This window comes from Anopheles gambiae, chromosome 3, assembly GCF_943734735.2.
Source record: "Anopheles gambiae chromosome 3, idAnoGambNW_F1_1, whole genome shotgun sequence".
Lineage (NCBI taxonomy): Eukaryota > Metazoa > Arthropoda > Insecta > Diptera > Culicidae > Anopheles > Anopheles gambiae.
This window is the reverse complement of record NC_064602.1, coordinates 79,166,182-79,177,084: the sequence shown is the minus strand read 5'-3', so window position 1 is coordinate 79,177,084 and position 10,903 is coordinate 79,166,182.

Genomic DNA, 10,903 nt, shown 5'->3' with positions numbered 1-10,903 from the left:
AAATGCATATCATGCGTTAGTTTGATAGGCGCGATGAAATCGTTTAGCGCCTGTGGTTAGGCAATGCACTAAGCATTGCATTGCATAAGGCGTTGAGTTCGAATAGTTTTATAGGGTACGGTGGGGCTCGATTTGTATTTATTTACTTCAACCTTTTTTAAATAAATAATTGATTAATAATTTTAAAAAAATGGATACACTCAAGAAACCAGACATTCCTATGGTAAAGTATTGCGCTAAAATTATGTTTCTCTAAATTTATTAGCAGACAAAGAACATTACTTCCTAAATAAGAAAACATACGAAGCATTTTTTCATATGACGTACACTTTCATCTGTATAAAAGATTATTGCTTATACATTTATCAGGTGCAGACCTACAGAAATTGTCATGCCTGGTGTATGAAAATGATACCAAATCGAATGAACGAACTATTGCGGACAAATGTGTTTTTGTTGCAAAAGACAAACATCTAGTTTTTTTTACATTTCGGACGCGTTTGCATACCAAAAAGGTCACGAAATAATCCTGTTGATACCAAAACGGTCATGAAAAATAATCGAAATAATTACAAAATTTTAAGTGATTTGAAGTAATTATGACCAATAATTATGACATAGTTTTTGAAAAACAAAAAATGCAATTAGAAAGTATTGATATTGGACAAATGTTACCGTAACGTAGACCCGGGGGCGAAGCAAACGTAATTCTTAGAACAAAACAAAAATAGGTAAGATAATTAGCAATCATATGTTTCAAAGGTTTTAAGCAATCTAAGACGAAATATAACAAATCGTATAAAAATACATCATCTACATTCATTTGTTCTTTGGCGGCCTGTTCGTAGGTTGAGCATGTTGTCAGACCTACAGCTGTCTACTTTTATGTTTGCCGTAAAGGTAACAAATAACCACGATAACATTATTAAGAACTAGTACATTTCATGAAAATGGCCTACCTAGAATAGGCTTGGGCAATTCGGTTCATTTCCATGAACGTGAACGTACAAGTTCTTTCATTTAGATGAACTGATCATTCGTTCATTTCAGTTGAAGAAAATATGGTAAATTGTTGCATTTAGAAAGAACATAATTTGTGTATTATATCTATTAATTATTAGGCGGACTTTGAATGATCTTTAGTCCGATTGGTAGGACGCTCTTTTCATGCACGTCCTGGTATTACGGTTCACGTTCATATTTGTATGGGGGAAATGAACGACCTGGCGTACTAGGACGTTCTTTATTTCGACGGGTAGGACGTTATTTGGATGACCAACTCAGTACATTATGATTTATAAAAAATCGATGAACGTTGATTAGATGAACGTAGGTTGTTCGTTCTTTAGGATGAATTGAATGAATCGTACAGTTCTGGTACTTGAGGCACAACTCTAGCCTAGAGGCGCAACTGCAATACAGTGGCCTATAAGTGGTAATTAAGATTTTTCTCCTCGGTTAAATCGGAAGACGATTTCAATTTGAATCTGAACTCATTTGTCAGAATGTCTGCGCTAATGACTACGATTATCGTACATTTCAACATGAATTTTATCAAATTTTCGTTCTTATTAAACAAAACTAGGAATTTATACTCCACTATGATTGGGCCATTTTGATGCACGGTATGTAAATATAGAGAAACATGGCATTCATCGTGCAAACAGTTCTATTGCTATGTTTGCATTCAAAACCAGCTTCTTTACTCAAACAGCATACTTCACGAAATAAATAGTCACATCACCGCATCAACGGTATACAATGTAGTAAAACTGTCTAGACTCTAGAACACCATCCAACAGTCAAGGACGCGCGATGGCGCTAGCCAATTTCTATACAGTATGATAGAAAATGGGCGATAATGCTGGGTTCCTTCTTTCCAGTGAACTTTTCAGCAAGCGTTGTAATACACCGGTCACCCTTTTGCGATAAAGCAGAATCAGATGGGCAGCACCGATTGCTCCTCGTGTGCACGCTATCGACCAGTGTCAATCGCGATCAAGTTCTTGGAAAACTGCATGGTGCGATCGCATCGCCCCTTATAGATGTAAAAGGCTTTCCCCGTTGTAAAGTTGTTATCAAATTTCAACCGAAACCACCGACACAATTAGTGAGCACCACCACTGGTGCAGCGATCTTATCGTCATGGTCAGCACATGCTGGTATTGCTGGTGGCATATCCACAGTTTACGTGCTTTTGTTTGTTTTGCACATGAGAGATTGAAAGGGAAAGGGCTTGTTTCTCCGTGGTTGACCTTCAACATTTGAACGAGGATACAGCCCGCGTGTCATCGATGTGAAACACCGTGACAAGAAGGTTGGCATGGATCGAAACGTGAGAAAATGATGATTTTTCTCGCTTCCTGTCGGGAAGAGATGATTTGTTAACTTCACGCATCAACAACCGCTAACGACTGCGCATGATGCTGCGTATGATGATTAATGCGTATTTTACCCATTATAAAGATGTTACTTTATCCCCAGCTGTAGTCACTGTTTTTTTCCTTTGTTTTTATAAACGTTTTTCCATTTCTTTGCCCATTTCTGCGACTGTTCCGAACGACATTTATCCCATCGGAAAACACTGTCTAAGCCGGGCAGTTCTGGCTTTGTTCTGCAACTCCGATGTAATTATTCATCTCTCTATGCAACTCATCGGAGCTGGATGCATGCAAAAAAGTACGGCGATTCCCAGCTCAGTGATTAATTGCAACATTATGGTGGCGTTCTGAGATCCTCCGCTCGAAGCTCGGAAGAATGCTGGGAGAATTCTCCGTCCCAGAGAATCCCCGCACACTTTGGTGGCTTCGTTGTGAAACGCAAAACGCTAGACGCACTCAGCATCGCGAAATTCGCACACCCCTTCGCATTGAAAAGGGGGAAAAATCCCCTTTTGTGCCAAAAACTCGGCGAACCGATAAGAAATTCCAGCCCGTGTACAGCAGTCAGCTTCTTGATCTGCTATTTCTGGATTGTCAAAAAATACCTGATATCAGCAGATAACAGCGCTCCACAAACTGGTGACGTTAGAAAGAAGCCAGACACACCTTCGAACTGAAACGACGACGTACAATGTACCGAATGCCAATGAAGCACTATTTAGGTAACTGTGGACACGTTTTTGTTCTTTTATAATGTTTTATTTCCTTTAAACAAAGCCAAATCGCAAAAGGTTCTACTGTGACAAGCTGATTGCATGAAGTCCGTTCAGTTTTTGTCTGCACAGGGACAGGCACAACTGCTCAATGAAATGTTGATTATCACCTCGGGATATGGTCGGCAGCCAAGAATTGTGATAAAGTTTAACGAGGTGCCTGCTCGGCATCGATTAAAAGGAAAGCATTTCATTGATGGATGACATTGGCTGCGTGACGGACTTGTTCAGTGAGGTTTAAGTGTCTCAAATTAGTGAAAGTTAACAAAGTGAGTGAGAAAAGTTTTATTGGTTTGTTAGTTTATTTATTGGTGTATGAATTTAAAGCTTTTTTGTTACTTCTCAAAGAAGGTTAATAGAAGGTTTTTGTAAGTAACTAAATTTTTTAAATATATTTTTAAAATTTACATACAATAACGAATTAATTTTGATTTTGCTTTATTAATCAGAAATCGATGAAATAATTTTAATTAGTTTTAAAATATTTCAAATGGTTTTCGGTGATTTCATGTTATTTGCATTTTACTTATTTATTTTAAACAAAGATTTTAAAGTTTGTTTTTCAAGACACGCTATATTTAACATTGTTTTTCCCCTTACAATTTCGTGTGTATATATATCGATATTCAGAAGCACATAATACAAAATGACAAAGATGGAGATCAACATGTAAACCTAAAAGTTCTTAAGCATGTAGTGAATCTTCACATGACGAATTTATTCAGCTCCAGTTTATTAATCATCATTGTGAAGTGTTCATGATTGCATCTTTGGTTAAAACATTGGTAATAAAACGCGTCACAAATACAAAAAAATCTATCTTTATTGATTATGCTCTTTTTCAATTTGCTTTTTTTTTATTTTAACAACGTTAACGTTCGTGATACGAACATGATGAAAATTGCACTCCTTATGCGAAAGACTCGTCATAACAGGATTCACTGTATATGGCAAAATGATCATTATTTTTGTGCATCGTAATCTTATTACAGAGGACCCTCTCATATGGATAACGTTTTTCCACTTAACGAGCAATTCTTAATGCTTTATAAATAACCCTTTCGTCGAGCGAAATTTCGTTGAAATCATTGCTAAAAGTATGCCTAACCAATCATTTTGAATTTAAATAGGGATAAATAGGGAATAGGGAATTCTAGAATCCTCATATTTTGGGTTTTTTTTATAAAACAGCCTAGTTTTATGCCTAGTATTTTTTTAGTCGATAAAGACTAGTTGCGCTCTGCAAGAACCTACAAATGAGTTCTGCACACAAACTACTTTTTAACCAGGCTTGTATAAGGAGGAGCTTGAAAAAATATGAAACTAATGTAAGTTAATCTTAATGTTTTCAAAGCTAGGTGTTATGAAGTCTGGCCTTAACTTTAATGATATTCTTGTCAGTTGTGAATTACACCAGCTTATCACCGTTACCAGCTTATTATACGAGGTGTCAGTTGTTAGGGCTTGAAACTCTTGAAAAGAGAAGAATGGTTGCCCAAGGAACGTTTATATTTAAACTATTAACTGGTAGAATCGATGCACCTCTATTGCTAAGTAATGTAAATTTTTATGTCCATACTAGATATTTAAGAACACGACAATTTTTAATAACTGATTTTCGTTATCGTCTTTTCTGTGCTAGGGATCCGTTGTTATTGATGTCCAAGAATTTTAATTTATTTTCAAATTTCATAGACCTGTCCTTTAGTGTACCGAAATGTTCTAGTGTCATACGAGACTGCATTACGTCTAATTGTAGGAACACATAGTTTATAAGACATTAGTTGTAATTGTGTATGTAGGCCATGGAGGCTCGATACCATAATAATAATAAATAAAAAAAATAAATACAACTGGACGATCCCGAGGTACAGTCATCACATCGTATGACTTAACCACATTCCCGTCGAGGGTTCAAGTCTTCAATGGACTCTCCACCACGTAGCAGGAACAGACTATCTGGCTGCGTGGTACTGAATAAGTCTGAATAAGAAAGCCTTGTATAGGCTGGCAGGTCCACGTAGGACGCCAAGTAGAACGCCAATTACGCCAAGTAGAAGAACTACTGGCGTAATTCGGATTTTCGCGTAAGTCGAAAATTACGTTTTTTAGCCGAAATATTGTTGAAAATTCGATTATTTCTGTCTGTTTACCAATTTGAAACCTTAACGCAATAAAAACAATATTTTGCATTTGACGATTGTTTTTAGAAAATTGTACCGATTTGACATTTGAACTGTCAAAATTCAAAATTGGCGTAACTCCAATTCGCGCAACTCGAGTGTCGCGTAACTCTGGAAAAGACTGTATTACATCATCAAACTTCATATTGGCCCTTCTTACATTCCTTCTTATCCCCATTTTATTGGCAATTGGCAAACGTACCATCAAGCAAAACCTGATGAACGTCTTATTACTGAAAGGCATTCCAAAAACATCCGCTACTGATAAACTGCACGGGCTCGATACGATTGCACGCCCTATTGCTATGCTCTCTCGTTATGCCATTTTGTATGCGTACATCCGCGTGCGTGGTGCGAACAAAATTCCCCATCCAACAAATACCCTTTTCACGATAGCCAACGACCAACGTTATGCACGCGCCTATTCGACTTTCGGTCGAGTGTAGGACCTAACACCGTACCAAACCGAAAAAAAACCTGTTCGCAAACTCCGATAGAGCTCCGCTAACCGAGCCTTTGCGTCTCGACTCTTATCAAACGAGCGTTGGATTTATTATCGCCTCGTATTACTTCTATTTCCACGTGTCGAGAGACCATCGTCCATGATCACCGCCACGCCGTGACTGATCCGAATCTGAACCATACATCCATACACTCCCTCCCCCCCGGGGGCATGCAGTTTTATTTGTTCATTCATCAAAACACATCTCCTTATCTAATCGCAACCCTTTGCCAAAACCACCTGCACAGAATGTGGCCCTCCTTCCCTCTTCGCTCGCCCTCCATCCGGCTAAAGTCTGCGTCAAACGTATGAATGAATCTGCTAGCGCCTTATAACCCCTGCAGCACCTCGAACCCGTTCATTGATAACTCCGGACAATATGGGCTAGTTTAGTCCGCGAAGCAGACGGGAATGCGCATTCCTTTTCCTACTCGACCCGAGGGTGCGAGTGTACTGAGCCACTAAAAAGCGGCAGGCAGTGATAAAATCATCCTAAAATATCGCCGCTAACAGGATGTTCGTCAGAGCTTTGGAAAGGAATGAGCAAAAAAAAACCAACGAGGCACAAAGGCCACCCATTTCCTTCCATTCTTTCCAGTGCTCTCTTTCACTCTCACTGAAAGTAATTTGAAATTATTTTTGGATGTCACTGTTGCTAGTGAGTTTATCACAGGAAACAGCTAATTGGTCCCATTTATTACACGCGCCACCAGTCAGGGTGAAATTATGAAGCGAAGAAAGAGCCGCAAATCTCCGTGCAAAGGTAAAAGGGAAGCAGAGAGCAGTGGTTTCTCGGGCATTGTTTTTCATACCGTCGCAGTCTATTGTTGTAAGTGGTACGCATCTGGTGGGACATTGCATTAATCTTGCATCCTTGATCGACGCGTAACCGACGCGAATCGATCAATCAGTAACACAGGAAGCGAAGAAAGGCTATCACCCGTGAGCATCGAAAATACGCAAAAATAGCTCCGTAATCTTGAGCTACGTGGTTGAGCTTGATACCATTGCAATCGTCATATTTATCAACCCTGTTAAGAAGAAGGTAGAATAAAGAGAAAATGGTTGTGTGTGTATTTTTTTATACATGCAAGCCTGTGGCAAAATGTAATGGATTACCTTGAAACCATTGCGTCTATTGCTATGTACGGAGAGCTTAGTGGACAGCGCCGAGGACAAACACACTACACTGATAAGTGGTGATGTGAGTAGGGCAGCGAGGCTACTGGACAGATATGAGGAGATTTCATAGAAATGATTTTATCAACTCATCTCACTCGTTCTAATTTAATCACTTCATTCTCCAAATATTCCTTATTAATGTTGTACTAAGAATACGGTTTAGTATTGATAGTCATGTACTAAAAAGATCTAAAAGATTTTTTAAATTCATCTTTCAGTATTTTGATGTTTTACTGCATTCATGAGGTACACATTGTCCTCATATCAAAATCCATCGCGATCACCACGTAACATATAAGATCTTCAATGATCCTATTGAACTGTATTCATTCCTTGCTAGCAGTACTCAGGTTGTGTTTGAATCCCCTGTTTCTAGTGCTTTTCTTATTAATTTCGTTCTTCCATACACCCCAGTACACGGTACGGAATGTTTAATGTCACCAACCGGATACTCCTGTACCGAAAACAGCAAATTAGCTCAGTCTTACTGGCGTAGATATACAAAGATCAGATTGTTCGGCGTGATGCGAGCGGAAAGAACCGACTCAAGATCCGTATGCAAACACTCCATCGCCTGCAACTCGCATGCAAATGCTGCTGGCGTGATGAAGTGCCATTAGAGCTGATGCTTCAAAATGAGATGCTAAAATCGGATTAAGCAGTTACTAAAAACTTTATCTATCGTTTTCCTCTAGTGACTCATGGATGCGGCAATGTTTATTCCGTGTTTTATCCCGACTTAAGAGCATTAATGGCAGGGTTTGCGAAATTATTGAAAGCTGTTGTTTGTTTCGCATGGTACATGGTACAATGTGATTTAATACTTTTCGAATAAAAAAAATGCCAGGCAGTGAACCACTTCTGGAGTATAATAATGCTATACTTTTACGAAACAGTTTAGCTCAGTTGCGAACCATTTTAAATGTTTCTTTTCTTTTTGGATATAATTGAAATTGTAACCACATATTATCCCTGAGATACGCTATGAACGGGGACTGCAAAGAAAACGATTATGTCGAACTTCCGGTAAAGTGGAAGTTCACAGTTTTTAGCCAAATAAAGCTTATTTACTTGTAATTTTGCTCAAAGGGTAACATATTTTCTAAGTTTATTAGGTTTTCTACTTGCTAAATAAATTCCTAAATTCCCTAAATAAATAAATAAATTACTGTTTTAATGTTCATTTCTTGACATTTAGTCATACTATGCGATGCCGTTGATTTAATAAAACAAAATCAATTCTAAAGAATCAAAAACATATTAAAAATGATAAAGCGGCATAAAAAAAACTATAATTAAATTCAACATTTTAAGGAACACTATGCAATCTTAATCTGAGTCCAAATAACGTTTGCTTTAATCTGTTTTGGATTTCACATGCACTTTGATGTTCTGATTAATTTCTAAATCATGTTACAATGTCATATTACACACGTTTCAGAATAAAACAACTGGCAATAAGTCTGTTCGGCAAAGCTTTGAGAAAATAGTATAGGGTCCCATTATTTTTTTAATACTATACAATCTGTTCCTGACTTCTTTCTCGACTAACGCGGAATTGGATATGCACAGTTGTCTGAATTTTATAGTTCTTGGAACAAATTTTAACGACACATTAATACCAAAATAGCAAAAAAATGGTTTGTTAATAAAAAATAAAACAATTCAAAAATAAAACGAAACAATAATTGAATATTTAAAACAGTGCAATCAAAATTACACATGTTTGTAATAGATATTAACAGAATAACGTAAAAACTGTAGAGGACTCAAGTTTTTTTAAAATAATTAAATTAAATTAAATCAATTGTTGTCACCTTCTCGAATAAATAATATAAACCAATCAATCAAACGCATAATGGTTTACTGTTTAGTTACTTTGAATTTAACTCAAAAAATAATTTAAAAAGGCAAAAAAGCTAAAAAAGAATCGTTTCAAACTTTCAAGTAATGCTGCAATGACAATTAAACAATTATTTCGGTTAGCTGAGTGTCATGTTCAATTAATTATTTATTCAACTCAAACTAGCGTAACCCGAACCCGTACCGGAGTTTACTTCGCCAGTCTTTCTTCACACCGTAATCCAACGTTTCGAAGCTTCAAACTCGATCGACTGAAGACAAAACAGCGACAAACACGTACACAGCGCGGGCAACCGATCCCGAAACAGGGACAGGTTTTTGTTTTTAATCAGCTTATTTATTCCACCTTCCATTCCTTTCCATCCCCTTCTCCATCATGCTGTGTCCCGCGAGCAATTCGTAAAAGTATTCCTTAACAAATAAATAAAAAAAGCACACACAGTCAACACCTTCAGGACCAGCAGACACACACACACACACACTTCGTCACGTACACCACAAGCACGGGGCACGTCTGTCTGCACATACTGAGGCCACACATCGCACACATTCAACAATTGGTAAGATTTACAATGGTGCCATTTTGGCCTCGGGGAGCGGGGCTGAGCTCACCATTACCCCCGCAACGTCGTCTTTTTTTCTTTCTTTTTTCATTCTTTCTGTTGATTTTGAGGATCGTGTCCATTTGTCAAAGGTCCCCGGGTCTAATGTCTTCGTGGCAGTTGTCTATCAAACGAGCGATAGTGCCGCACATCGCGTAATGGTACAACAATATAGTTATGAGACACTGTTCCACGTATTTTTCGGGTGAGCCGGAGTGAGTGAGTTCTTTGTGCGGACGTGTTAGAATCGTGCTAGTGAACCGCTAGTTGCTAGGTGCCTCCGAAGCTGCCCAAAAAGGGTTCTGTCAACAGTTGCTGCGTTTGTTAGGTGGGATGACTGTCTCCTCCACGCTGTAACAATCTATCATTCTATTCGTCTATCGCAGCTTTCGAATCGGGGAAAGCTTGCCAAAATGCTTGGTAGCTAAATACATCCTCTAACAGGTGGGGGGTGGGCAACATATCGCATGAATCAGTTGATTATATCACGAATTTGTGAGATAATATGCTTCATTATTGTGACATGGAACACTTTGCAATTGAGCATTGTATATTGGTTTGAACAGCAAAAGCTTGTTTTATGACAAACAGTAGACAACGCAAAAGAATTCATTGTCAAACTCATAGCATGTGTTATTATGCACAAATGTGCCACTATAAAGACTTTTGATGTAGCAATAGATATACCGTTACAAGAATTCTTAGTTTTAAATATCGGGTTAAATTTACAAACAACTAAAAACACAACAGTCAAGGAAATAAACTCATTATTCTGCACAGTCAATAATACAAAAACATTAATTTTTTTATAATTTTCATCTGTCGTTGTTTTGCACTTTCAATGTTTAATTACCAAAAAAACCGGTAAAACAGTAGTTTGAGATGGAGATTTATTCAGGAGCAATGGTCCAAAAAATCCGTCATGTATGAAAAAGAATTCAATATATTTCCTTTAAAAATCTCAAAAAAGCCTACAGACCGATACAGCTTGTAAATTTGATACATCTTGTAAATTTGATTCCTAAATTTAAATAAATTACTAATGTTTTAGAACAATTCAATTCATAATCTGTTTAAATTCATACACAAAATAATAATACTAATAAACAAAATAACAATCATTGCTACAGTGAATAAGCCCACAACAAATGCCTAATCCATGATTATGAATACAGTAAAGATAAAATAAGTATTGAATGATATTTATAGTATTGAGATCCACCAGTCATATTGTACAGTGTACTAAAAAATAAATGTATAATGCTTTATATTGAAAAAAAACCCACAAAATTTAGAATAAAACATCAAACAAAACTTCTAATAACGTAAATAGTGCGAGGCAGTAGAATCAGGTATGTAAGTAAATTACATGAATTTTAAAAACGTATGCAATTGAAAATAAGTTATTCTGCATTGA